The 14331-nt window shown below is 38.2% G+C and overlaps 1 protein-coding gene across 1 annotated transcript in view; it reads left to right on the top strand.

The window, feature by feature from the left end:
* Positions 1 to 782: 782 nt before the first annotated feature.
* PELI1 (pellino E3 ubiquitin protein ligase 1) overlaps positions 783 to 14331 on the top strand; it is a 62217-nt gene continuing 48668 nt past the window's right edge. Inside the window, exon 1 of the mRNA XM_063316820.1 lies at positions 783 to 1182. The gene's annotated coding sequence lies outside the window, so the exon portion shown is untranslated. The remainder of the gene's footprint in view (positions 1183 to 14331) is intronic.

Consider the following 14331-nt stretch of genomic DNA (forward strand, 5'->3'; position numbering starts at 1 on the left):
TGTTATTATTCAAATTTAATTACTGCCCATCTCCCCCAAAAGAGGGACTCTGGGCGGTTTACAATAAAATCAAACCACGGTCATAAACGTTAAAATCTCATAAAAATCAAACACATTACAATTATTATAAAGTGCAATAAATAAATACAAAATCCAAGAGGCTATAAAATTCCAAGCTGGTGGGAGGGACTCTAGGGTGTGAGCCACCCCCAAGAGTGGTTACCCACTTTCCTGCCCCAGGCAAGACGGCAGAACCAAGTCTTCAGGGCCTTCCGGAAGGTCAGGAGTAAGGTCCCCGGGCAAGATGTTCCAGAGTGCGGGGGCCACTGCAGAGAAGGCCCGCTTCCTGGACCCCCCCAGATGAAATTCTCTTACAGAGGGGGTCGTAACACGCCCTCTCTGGATGGTCGGGTGGGGCGGGCGATGTAATGGGGATGAAACGGTCCCTCAGGTAATACTTCGCATCCAATAATTATGCGAACGCTACAGTTAATGTTTTGTAGCTGAATCGCCTCGTACAGCAAAGTCTTCATTCCCCTTCTTCCCCTTGCTTTATAGCATCTGCGCCAAGCCAGCTCCCGTTAATAAATTCGCCACATTCGCATTGTAAGATCGCCCGCCTCGGCGGGGTAGCGCCGTTCGCGCTTGCCGCTTCTATCCAGCCCCGGAGTCGTTCTTTCTGAAGAACTACAGTTCCCATACTCCTTCAGAGGGCGGTGCGTTTTTATGAAGTCACCATATCCCCGCCCCCTTTTATGTATATGTGTGGTGGAGCTACCGCCGACCCAGAGGGCTAGTTCTAGACTCGAGGTTGGTCGGGGGATTTTCCTCCCTCCACCTCGTTCCCAGCCACAAAGAGGGCGAGCTACTTTGTTCCCTGGACCCATCCCCTCCCCGGGTTTGCAGGCGCGCGGCGGCCGCCGCTTTGACGCGAGCCACTGACAGGATTACCGAAAGCTCCGCTGCAGAATTGCTCTCCCGCCCTGCTTGCCTGCCTCGCATCTGGGTGAGGGTTGTTTTTCCTGGAGGTGATTGATTTACAGCCTTTTTTCCCCTGCCGTTCTGCGAGGAGCAGCGGCCGTATCTTTTCTACCTGGTGTAGCGGAGGAGGAGGAGAGCGCGGTACAGAGGAACGCCACCAGTTCATACCGGGTCACTATCCCGGCTCTCGGTCTGTACAAGGTAAGAATGTATAGGTTTGACTCGGGGGAAATGGCAGGAGAGGGAGGCAGGGAGGGGGAGCGAGAGAAAATTTTAGAGCAGGAAGAAGAAAGAATTGCCCCCGCCGTTTTCTTCCTCCTCCCCCCCCCCCGTTTGTTTTTAGGCTCCTGATACGTCTCTGTATAGGTTTTGCGTTTGCATGTTCTTTGTCCTCTTTCTCAAAAAGGAAATTGCTCAGGCGTCTGAAGTGAACATTTCCACATCCTGTCTTCATCTTCCTTTAGCAAAAAGCTGGTAATGATCTGGGAAGTCTTTGTCAGGGAGCTTTCGGCTGGGAAATCTGCCTTTTTTGCCTCAGCAGCGTGTGAAAGGTCATGAAAGATAGGTGCTTCTTCAAACTCTGAATACGTTTCCTAATTTGCCTGGCTAATAGAGCGGGCCGAAACGTTAACTGATGCTAAAAAGAGTAAAACAAAGGAATCTGACTCCTTTGTGCTGATGTATAACAACAGCTTGATTTCTTCGGTGTTCTGGTGTCTTTTCACCATCCTCTTCACCATTAAAAGAAGTATATATTTCAAATAACATGATCTTTATCCGTGGTTGTAGAATTCTTATTTTCACTGTCCTTTATATTCTCTAAGATATTACTAGTCTGATGTGTTTGTAGCAATTTTCTATTTTTCTACTTTAGCTAATTTCCTCAAAAGCCTTTAGCTTCCAATGGCTAAATTACTGCAGGGAATATTAGCAATTTTTTTTCCTATCTTTTTTCATGGAAAATGAGGTTGAGGGTCTTTTTTTGCCTTCAGTGTTTAATCATTTCAGCCCCACAAAGACACCACACTCTTCCTTAAGAGAGAAAACCTTTGAGGATGGTAGCTGCTGAATTATCTCTTTATTTTATATTGTTTGGATTTTAAAATCTGCAGTTATTCATCATTGTAAAGTAGAGACTACTTCCATGAGTGGATGTATGTAACACTGTACTTCCCAGTGAAGTGTATTGTTTACAGATGGCCTGTTTTGTCTTGGCTGCTAGTTAGCTGGTTACTTTTTGCAATCTTTGTGATAGTCCTTTTCTCAGCTTTTGACCAACCAGACTTCCAAATTCTCTGCTTTAAATCTGAGTTATGCAGGACTGGGTTTAACTTTACGTTCATGTTGAATTTGTACAGGAAAGAAAAGAGAACAAGAAGTCTGTTTTTCCTGCTTTAGTTTGCATCTCATAAATACAATGTATTCTGTGCTGCTTTAAGTCTTGCTTTCTGTCTTGGTGTATGCTACATTTGGGCTGAATTACTCTCTCCAAAGATCTTATGATTGTAATTTATGGATACTTGAGATGTCATAATCTCATTTTATATTAATATTTCTCTGCTCACTTCAGGACTTGAAAGCTAATGCTAAAAAATATTTTCTCTGAAATTTGGCTTCTTTTCAAAGTAATGGTTAAAGTCATGCAGCCTGGATTTTAAGAATAGGTCCTAATATTTTAAATGAAGGAATATGAAGAAAATACTGACATTTTAAGGCTACTTGGTACATAAATTATTTTGCTAGTAACTTTGGTTAGGTTACTTCGTAGTAGATACGTTTTGTTTGGGATGTTAATTCTAATTAGCGGGTTTTGAAATCAGTGCTGTTAGTAAACTTTATGTTCTGCATTTTATTATGGTGGCATTGTAAGGTTTCTGGTTACTTATGGACTTAAGTAAAGAATTTTGGAAAACGTATTTGAACAAGTTAGAAATCTCAGTGTGTTTTCCCCTATTAGTGTGCCTTGCTTTTTAATCCAGATTGAAAAAGGATATATCTTTAGTCACAGAGCTTTTACACACAATGTTTTTGTTAAAGGCAAGGGTAGAAAATACACTGATATTGCTTTGCAGCAGGCCATACCCTTTTCACATAAAACTGTCTTACAATGTAAATTATCACTTAAAGCCTAGCATGGATAACGTCAGCCTACATCTTTCTCCCTTTCATGTTTGGCTCAAGTTTACTAGAGTTCTGATTGTGTGCATTGGTCCTAAGTATGTAGTAGCATGACTGGATCCTGCACAGGGAACCATGTTTGAATTAAAGCATGCGATGTGAATCACTAGTGTTTTAACCTCAGTGAGGGTGGAACTGGTTGCAGTATAGGCAGGCTATTTAGAAGGGTGTAGATTATATGATACAGGATTCTCCTGTAATCCATGTGCTGGATGCTAGTTACATAAATAAGGAAGTGTGTTCCATTTGATTGGCCAAAGCTGGATACAACAAAGGGATTTTATTTTCAGGATTTTTTTCCAATAACAGAAATCTTTATTCTGGCAAAAAGAAAAATGAGCATAAGTCTTGAATCTTGTGTTAGCTGGCCAGAGTTACAGCCATATAAATTGTATAAATAAACGTCAGCAAATGAAGCTGACAAAACTGACACCAAAGTTTTGAACTATTGTGTAAACCTAGGACTCCTTGATTGTACTCCAAATCTTGCAGCAACAATTGTTACAATATTTTACTAAACTGATGTTCTCCTGTTGTGTGGGGTTTTCTGAAAAAAAAAATTGCTTATCAGGATAAAATTAGTGTTTTCCCCCTTTGCAGAAAAGTGGATATAATTGCTTTACCATTTCTTGCAGTCTCTCTGCAGCGATAAAACTAGATACTGTACCAACTTTATCTTCCCCGTCCTTGTCCCCTTGCATCAAAATGTTTATCAGATAAAGTGTCTTTATTCTTTTCTATTCTTTGATTACAATTTAGAGAAATTAAGAAGCGTGACTATTTGCTCCCAGTTTCCTCTTGTCCTAGTAATTCAGATGTTATGTATTATCAGAAGATACCACACAGTGGATTGCCAATATGGAAACAAATCTTTGCATAAAAAGATATTAATGTTATGCAAGTTGCCATGGGAAAACAAATATCAGCTTCCTGTTGTTTTTCCCCAATCTACATCCAAAGTAAAATGTGCAAGAATTACAGTATAATACATGCATATAGTTTTGTAATGCATATAAAACTATGTTTTTGTAGTAAATCTGCAAAAGGACTCTTCTATATGCTTTGATATAAATCTTGACAAGAATATACAGACTATATGTATATTAAGTATATATTAATTATGTACATTATATTAGAATATATGTAGATCAAATTTGTGTAAATATGTTTCCTAAACAGAAGTCTACATGTTTATCAAAACATTATAGTACAAATAAATATAGCCCTAAGTTAACTCAAAACATTTGGTTATGCCAATCATATGTTTTTAGTTCACTACTTTAAAATACTACTGTACCCATATGTGCTAAGGAGTAGTTACATTTCATTGAAGATTAAGGCCACAAGGGAAGTCAGTTTGACTTCATGTATTGTCCATTTATTGTAGGACTACAAGAACTACATTTTTTTTTGTAACTATGTCTAAAGGGCCTTCAGTACTGATATTTTTAAATGCAGCTTTTGGAGGATTCAATGTCCCACACACACCAAAAAAGGAAAAGAAAAAGAAAGGAGCAACATTCAAAGGCTTTGGAATTAGTAAAAGGAAACATTGGCATATATTTACAATTGCTTTATTTTTTTACACTTGTTTTATTCTCTGATAAGTATGGTTATTCATATTGCTTGAGCAGTTAAAAAGTGATTAATATTATACAACTAGTGATGGCCTAGTCAGTATCACCTGGCCCACTTTAAAAAAAAAAGTTAAACAAGATCACCAGAAAATTCAAGGCTTTGGACTAGATTGGGAAGTTGAAAAAACATCAAGAAAAAGGTATGGGCAAATCATTGTGTATTTTAGCTATGAAACCTGCATGCATATTGTTCATGTTGTTCATCTTGACTCAAGGGAAAGCGCGGAGTTTTTTTAATTAATAAAGGCTCAGTATATGTCAGCTTATATCTCACCAGTATTTTCTGGACTCCTGATATGTTTAATTGGTAGTCTTTGTTCTACAATATTTAGCTTGCCTAGCTAATTAATATGTACTGTCGCCCCTGAATTTTGTGGTTTCTGTCCCTTATGCTACCGCATGTTGAAAAACAAAAGCCAGAAATCTTTATGCTGGAAATGTTCACATACTAGACCACTTGTGTTTTCCAACACTAAAAATAGCACCAGTTGCCTGGTACTTGAAGCCATAATATTTACTTAAATTCCTTTATTTTGGTTGAGAATCGGCATAATAACATTCAGTTTTCAGGAACATCAAGAACTTAACTTGTTGATTTCTAACATGTCTATTCCATAATCTGTAAATGCACAAATATCTCACAAAACAGAAGTGACAACGAAGTATTGATGAGTCAAATAACATTAAATGCTATCAAGTAATATCTATAAGGGGAGAAAGCTAACACGCTTTCTTCTGAACCACCCTCTTATTCATCTTACATTTCATTAGATAAGTTGCCTTCATCCTGTTGTCCTCCATGCCCTGTGATTTCCTAGGTAGGATGATAGAAACCCTGGAAGTCAAAATTTCAAGACATACAGAAAGAAACAAACTGGGGAAGGCTGAGCTAGACAGCGTTCAGAAAGTCCAAGCATTTTTTAAAATAATAGCTGTTTGATCACTTCTGTGAACTTTCTTCTTGCCTTTGGATGGTGAGGGTGGAAAAGAACACTTAATGAAAGTGTTAGTTAATGAAGTAGTAAGAGATCTTATTTCCAGTTGTTGCTTTCTTTTCCTATGTAGGAAAATGAAACATTTGCTACTATTTTGAATGAATGCATGATTATTACTCAAACACAATTCAGAGTGATGTCCTAGATCGCAGTGATGAACATCTGGGCCTCGTGATATAATTCAGTAGCATAAATATATGCTGATAAGTCACTTATAATGGTTATAGATGTATAAAAAAGGACCTTGCTGTTTTTACAGATACAACACTTATGCATTATACATCTTACAAATATTTTTAATTTTGAGTCATAAACTGCAGTTTTTAGAATTATGGTAGAAACATAAATATAAAATGAGTTCAGGCCAAGACCCTTAGTCCAATATAGTGATCTTTTTGAACAGATGAATCTTTAAAATGAAATTAGCATCTATACAACTTAATTGATTATAGGTATCCAAAGGAGTATTTATGGAATTGAAGAGTTGGAAAATATGCAGTTTTCTACGAACTCTAGGATGCACGAGGCATCTCAATTAGCTTATCCGGTCAGTGAGTTTAGATTGTATGATAAGATACCATCCACAAATATTCAATTGATTTGCATATACTGGGATGCATCTTCTTTCCTCTGAAGTTTTTCTTCACTGCTGACAAGGTGAAGCAGACTAGCAAGCTGGAGAGTCTTTTTTCTACACCTATATTCAGACAGAATTAGAATCTGATTGCTTAGTTGGGATTATACAAATACTCTGAAGTGATTCCACTTTTATTTCTTGTTTGATCTACAGTATTAAGAGATTATTTATATGTGTGAATGAGCTATTCTTGGTCAAACTCCAAATACAAGCATTTTCAAATTATCAACCGTTGACTTGAATGTAGTGCTTACTGTACAGTTGGCTTAAATGTTCAGTTGTGAAACTAATGGAATGACCTTGTACTGAAAAGCTGCCATTATTTCAAGCATAATATCAATGTAAATTGAAATTTGAGTATTCAGACTTGTTCAGTCACAGAAGCAAGTATGTTGAAATAGCACATAGCTGTATTAAAAGTTTGGCATGTGATTAAAAAAAAGAAAAGCATCACATTTGTAGGCTTACTAAAAAGGAATCAATTTCCTTTCAAAATAAGCGATAGCTTTTGTACTTCAGTACTGTATCACTTGGAGTATGTTGCTAATTCAAAAAATGTTATATCTTTGATTTCTTATCATGTGCTATAACATTGGTTCCTCTCTGCTTTTAAGCTGATACGTGAGAATGTGTGTTTCCTCTAACAGATGTTGGAATATAGGGTGAAATAAACTTAGCTAGTAATTAAAGTGCCTGCTTCTCAGGGATCAAAGTAAGTGTTGTAAAGCTTGCCTAGTAACCTAAGAAGCATGTACAATAGTTGGTAAAAAATATGGACTGTCCTTGGCTCTAGATTCCACTTTGCTTTGCAGTCCCAAACCGTAGCATTTTATTTTCCTATTGTGTTAAAGTTGAGAATATATTGAGCAAAGTTTTATCTCTTTAGTCCAAATCCCCTTGGTGGAAGGGAAAAAATGCACACCTTTGGTCACATCAGGTGGTATATCCAAAGCATTAATTGTGCTTAGCCTGTATATCAGAAATGAGGATAATAATTACTTGGGAAGGCAGGGTTATGGCACCATTCAGCCAAGTTACTTGTGTGCATTTGAATGCTTACAAAGTGCTATTTATAAACAAATGAACTGCATGAAAAACACAAGTGGCAATTCATCAGTGTAAGAATCAGTTTGATAAATCAGTTTAGAAGAATTGCTTCCTGTTAAATACATTGCTCTTCTTGGAATCCATCAGTTGGTCTGTAGTCTTGTTAGGGAGTTCCAGTGCTGTGCAACTCAGTGGCATTAGGCTAGAGAAATTTACCATAGTGCCACATGGACAAGAGAGGTAATGGTGATGTTAGAGAGTGTTTATGTGATTTATGGCAATAGAGAACTTGTAAGTTTTAACAGCTTTTTATAACCTCTATGGCTATTTAAAATCGCATTTATCAGTCCTCTAACATTTCATAAAGCTTGCCAGATAGCTCTAATGTTGTAATGCATTTGGAGATTATCTTGTATTTGTAATCTTTTTTAGAAAAATGCTTCAAATGGAAACAATAAGTAATTCTGCTTTGTTCTTCGAAGTCATGGTTGCTATATTATTGGTTCTTGGCAGGAAGTATCTGCAAGTACTTTGTGCTCAGTAGAGCCTGGGCCAGATTTGTATTATACATACTGAAAACATCCAAATCAGAGTTTATTCAGTTTTATATTCCACATCCAGTGTTATCGAATGTCTTACATTTCTTCCTTGTGCAATATAGGAAGAAACCAAGCCTATCTCTTAGAGGAATCACACAAAAGTAGTAATGGTTTACAAAAATGGGGAGAACAACCTATCTGCCCACTCTCCCAGGGCCGTGTAAATTCTACTCTTGGATAGAAAGGCACTGTGCTAAGGATGAAATGTCTCTTTTAGAATGATAGAATGTATGAGTAGATGCCTATTACAAAACATCTGGTTCAATCAACTGCTTAGTGCGGGAATCCACTGAATCATTCACAACAAGTCCAGTCCTTATTTGAAAACTTGCAATGAGGAGAAGTGTGCTTTTATTCTCTAAGATATTAGCCAAGCCCTCTAGCTTGGCATTATATGCAAGTCTGATGACCATACCTTCCATTCCATTCTCTAGATCATTTATAAAGATGTTGAATACCACTGGAATGAGTATGGATCCTTGGGAGACCCCATGTATTACTCTCCTCCAGGACAATGCCGAACCATTTATGAATAACCTTTTGGTGTTGCACTGCTGTACTGTCTAGCTTGTTATCATGAAAAATCTTACCACTTTACTGGGATCGAGAACCATTACATCCTTAGTAGTCCTTTGGTCTATCAAACTAGTCACTCTGTCCAAAAAAAAAAAAAAAGGCTTAGTCTTGGGAAACTTCTTAAAGGCAATAAAATTGGAAGGTAATAATGTGAAATGCAGTCATACTACAGAATAGAAAATGGTGTATAATTTGTCTCCAGAACCCTCTGCAGTGCATAAGAAAATGAATAGTCAATAACATGGCAGAGAAAAGTCGCAGGCTGATTCAATGTATATAAACTGATACTATGAAAAATAGTTTCTAAATATTGATTTTGCCTTTGGACAAACTAAAAGAAAAGTGTTTCTTCTTAATAGTGACAAGATATTTTGACTGGGAAATTATTGGAAAATGTTACTAGAGTCAAAATGGATGTTAAGTTAAAAGTTGTTCAAAACACCGTAATTTATTTTCCAGAAGCTGTGTTCCAGATCAATATTTCAAAAATTGCTTTCAAGTATTTTAATATCTAAAGTATAGTGAGTAAAGATACATGTAGTAAGCTGAGAGTTTGTTTAAAACAACCATAATTCAAAATATGGATATTTTTCTAACTGGTATTATACACATTCAGAACAACCTCGATGAGGCTATAAAAACCTGAGTTGAAGGTATAAAAGAGGAGCATTATTCTGGGGAAATAATGTTAATTCATTATAAGGGAATCTAAATAAAGAAGTTGAAGGCAGAATTGCTGAAGATAAAACACTAAATGTATGTTTTTCCAAGTACATCAGAATAAGGAAGCTTATTGAACAGGCAAGACAGCTGCTTATCTAAGAGCATGGGGGAAAAGATAATTGAAAGCATGAGTGTAAATTAGTTCTGTATTGGTGAATTTGGGTCTAGGTGCATTCTGGCTTACACAGTGAACTTCGTTTCATCCATCTTCCACTTCCCACCTACCTAAGCAAGTCACGAAGTTTTTTATGCCCTATCTGCAGTTAAGGTACAGGTAGTCTTCACTTAATGGTGGTAATTGTGCCCAGAATTTCCATCGTTAAGCCATGCAGTTGTAAAGCAAGATGGCATCGCTTAGCGATGGGAATCCTAGCAATTCCCCTTGCCATTGTTAAGTGAATTTTACCCATCATTAGCCTGACCACCCACCACAATCCAAGCCATTCCAGGCTTGGTTCCTCCCAGTCCCAAACACTGCCTTCAACTCCACCCCACCTATCTCCCCTCATATCTCCCCTTTTGGAAGCCCTGCACCCTGCCTTGCGGGGCGGCAAGCCCAGCTGTGTGGTGCAAGGCCACCTGTCCCATCCCAGCCGCGCAGTGGGAGACCACCATAGCAAGCTCCAGCTTCCCCAGCCTGCATTCCTTTACCCAGCTGCCTCCTCTCCCAGTTCCCCACACCTACCTTTGCCTTTTTTGCCCAGCCAACATGGGCAAAGCAGAAACACCTGGCTGCCTTTGCTGAGTCCTTTTGGGACCCAGCTTCTCCAGCGAACATTTCCCCCACATGGCTCCCTTCAGAATGCTGTCTTTGGAAGCTTACGCTATTCTAGTGGATATTGTTAAGTGGCTGTTTTCCTGATGCAGGAGACCAGGAATGCTCAGTCTGGTTCTGGAGGAAGTGGGGGAAGCCTAGTTTACCTCTTTCCATTCAGGAAATGTAGTCTGTGATTATCAATTCAATATAATTGTTTCAGCAACTGGTAGCACATAACTAAGCTTCACTGGTCTTGGAAGCTAAGAAGGGTCAGCCAGGTTAGTACTTGGATGGGGGAACTGGCAGGGAATCCTAGCACTTGGCTGTACTATGAAGTAAGTTTTTAAAAAATCCGGAAGAAGGCAATGGCGAACCACTTTAGTAACACTGCCAAGAAAACTGCGTAGGTACAGAGTTGAGCTTGACATTTTAATCTCTTTTTAAACATCAGCCTTAATTTACTAATAGTTAAAACATTGCTAGTTATAAATACAAACCATCTTGATTTGAAATAGACAAGCTTGCAGAGGAAGCTATTGAAATCTGACCAAACTGATTGGGCCAAGAGAATAGCATGTCAAATTCAGTATAAATGCCAAGAGGTGGGTTTTAAAAATGCAGTCCTAACTTCACTTTTATCTGACAGATGTAAATGGTGGCAAACAAAGTCAAATGTGGTATTGACTTAATTCTGTTAAATTCTGAAACCAGTCTAAATATTGTGGAAAGATATTTAGCTTTTGGTGGAAGTTACCCTGTAGTTCAGAGCCAAGATATTTGTAAATATAATGAACTGTTGTCCCAGATATCTCCTAATCATGGCTTTCCTCAATTTTCTATGAAGGGAGAATTATTATTTCACTAGTAGATGGAATTAGAAACTTAACAAACCTGTGCTGTGTCTTTCAGTGCCATTTGGAGATAATGGAAATGCCTCAATAGTTGAATCACAGGAACCAAACCACAGTTGCAGTCCACATGCTAGGAAGTATTACCAAATAATTTCTGGCAGGCAGAAAAAGGATTTGGCATGGTTTTTCTGTTTCATTAATATACTATTACCTTGACTTCAAGAGCAGCTTTTGTCTGTGCCTGCTTTAAGCTTTTAGAATTTGTTCTTTTTTTTCTTAAAAATGTATTGGAGAAAAAAAAACTGCTGCTAAATACTTTCAGGTATGACTTGGCTGAAAATAAGCTTCCTTCTGTTTTACTTCTCATTTTCGGTGGCGAAATAGCCTTCAGATCATTCAGTCATCCTGAATCAGAGCAGTATGTCAACATTTAACAGTGTTCTCTATGGCAGAATTTTATTGAAGATGATTGACTCCTTTAGAAACCAGGAGATCAGTAGCCTTCCCTACTATTTTCACATCTGTAAACTTTAGAAATTACTTTTTTAGTTTGATGTTTCTTTTCTTTTGGGGGGGCGGGGGATGCTGAAAGAGTGCATTTATAAAACTGGACAAAGTATAATGTAGTTAAGGATAATTATTACTGCCTCATTATCTTGACATGATACTTCTTCGTAAGTTTAGCTTGAATTAGTTAGTTCCTGTTGAGTGCAAACTCATTTATTTTAGCAGGTAGACTGGTAAAATAGTTCTTATTGGACCTGTAAATAAGTTGTAAATAAAACTTTCTTTTATATTTCACATCTCATTTATTTGTATATTAATTGGGATGGCTCTGCTCTAGCTGGTTATAATTTTGATGGGGGACCACAAGGACATTTCAGTGCTTTAAACTAGACTGGGAAACTGGGGGGAAAAAGGTATAGGGGCTATACAGTGACGAACCTGTTCCATATTGTTCCTAAGAAAACAACATAGACATGTCCATATAGTCATCAGGAGTTGAGCTGGACTCAAGGGAGACTTTACTTACCACTGTGCAAGTGACTCAGCTTGAAAATATTAGAGCCTAATCTCACACATTTTAAGCTACAATTATGAAAATGTTGACTTTAAATGTATTTGAAGTACATACTTCTCAGAGTATTCCCATAAAAGTTTTTATATAATTGACTAGGAACCTTCTCAATTATATTCTCTTGGTGTGTGAATCAGCCCTTAAGATAGTAAACTATATGGTAATAGTTGTGGGGTAGGAATGTTAATATCATTTTAGCTGTCTATTTTCAAGGAAAAGCAGCTATCCAATATAAATATAACTTTTTGTTGATACCCATAATCAGTGACTGATCATTTTCTTAGTAAAGTTTGTACAATTAAATACCATGTATATTAGATTTGGATGTAGCAAGTGTATTTCTTGATCGCAGGAGATCAAACTGACAGGAAAAGGATTAACTCCATCTTTTCTAGTTTGAGAAACAAGGCTGCATTCTCTCCCCTTATTTATTCACCCTGTATGCTGAATATATATTAAGAGAAGCTGAATTGGAAAAGGTTTAACATGGTTTTAAAACTGGAGGAAGAATCATCAATAACCTGCGCTATGCTGATGACACTACCCTGATAGCCAAAAATGTAAAGCATCTCTAAGCTGTAGTAGTAAAAGTCAAGGAGCACAGTGGAAAAAGAAACTAAAATTAAATATAAAGAAAACCAAACTAATGACAACAGGTACAACCATCAGCCTTAGAATTGACAGTGGAGATATCAAAGTTGTGGATAGGTTCTGCCTTTTAAGATCAACCATCAATAGTAAAGGAATAAGCAGGCAAGAAATATGCTGCAGACTAGCACTTGGTAGAGCAGCCATGAAGGCCTTGGAAAAGATATTCAGATGCTAGGAGGTGTAAATCTATGTGGTCACTAAGAGTCAACACTGACCAGATGGCATATAAATCAAATTTCTGATTGGAAAGTAAGCTGAAGACTTCTTGTTGTGTAGAGGAAATACCTTCTGGTTACTCTTATTCTCTGCTTTTTAAAAGAAACAGTGGCTTTACAACCAGCTTCATTTTGAGAGTTAAGGGAAAGAAGGAAAGATCCTCCTGGTCACTGTACATCAGTTGACTGGTCTGCTAGCAGGAAGTCATAACCAAGAGGGCCGTGTGCTAAGCTGAGAGAGTGGCCTGAGAGACTGGGTAAACAGCATTAGGTAAGACCCCAGTTGCTTAGCTTGAAGCAAGGCTTATCAGGAAACACAGCCTCCAGATCTTAATTTGCAATGATGATCTTGGTAACTAAGGTTGGGCATAGAAGCCCCAGCTGCAGAATTATGTGTGATTCTAAACCATGACATGTGGAAACGTGTTTCATTTTGTAAGAAGATAGCTATTTCCTTTTCTAAAAGCCCATCCAGTAGTCCCTTTCTCTCCACCTGCGTATTAGTAGGCAGAGAAGAGAGCAGCAAGGTGAAAGCTATAATCTCACATTCAAGATGCCTAAGCAACATGGAGGATCCCCTGTCTCCTGCAGGGGAACAAGGCATGAGCCATACATGACATCATTCCTCAATGTAATTAGTCAGGGAAGAGAGTTAATGCATGGGACTAGTTTCATGCAATCCATACCTTTTCATCAGATGTTTCAGCACTGATCTGTTTTTAGTGATCTTTAATAAATCAGCTAGACATTCCAATTAAAGTTGGGTGATCACAGTCCAACAACCATTGTGTCTACAGGATCCCAAAGGGCAGCAGGGAGCTTTACTATTGATGTTGTCATGTTCACCGTTCCAATGTTGCTGGTACATCGTAACGTTTCGCATGTCATTTCACTGATACGTGTTTCATCTGGGAAGGGCGGAGGATTCCATCTTGGGGAGTTGTTATCTGTTGGCTGCTGGGTTGGAATGTGTTTGGGTTATCTCATGTGTTCAAGGTTACTTTCCCAGGATGGCAGTTAAAACGGTTACCAGCACCTGGGGGGGGGGAGTTTGCAACGGCAGGGCGAGGGGAGGGATTACGTTTGAAGCGAGGGTTTTTAGTTTGTATTTGGCGCGCTTTTATTCTCAGCTTTCTCTGTATTTGCATACTATTCTTTTAATAAATCAGATATCATTAAGTACCTGCTTGTGAGTCTGAGTCTATTAGGATAGGCAACCATTACAGATGCTGATTATGTATGTCAGAGCTCAATTCCCAGGCTCCCTTTCTAAAGTAGCCAAGGGGAGTAGGAGAAACAGCCAACCCTATGGCACCTCTAGTGAGTAGCAGACAAATTGTATCTTCTACCTAAGGGACTATGGAATAGCTGGTGATACCTAGCCAGAGATAGCCTTAACTTTCAAA

This window comes from Candoia aspera, chromosome 1 (assembly GCF_035149785.1).
Source record: "Candoia aspera isolate rCanAsp1 chromosome 1, rCanAsp1.hap2, whole genome shotgun sequence".
NCBI classification, from domain to species: Eukaryota; Metazoa; Chordata; class Lepidosauria; order Squamata; family Boidae; genus Candoia; species Candoia aspera.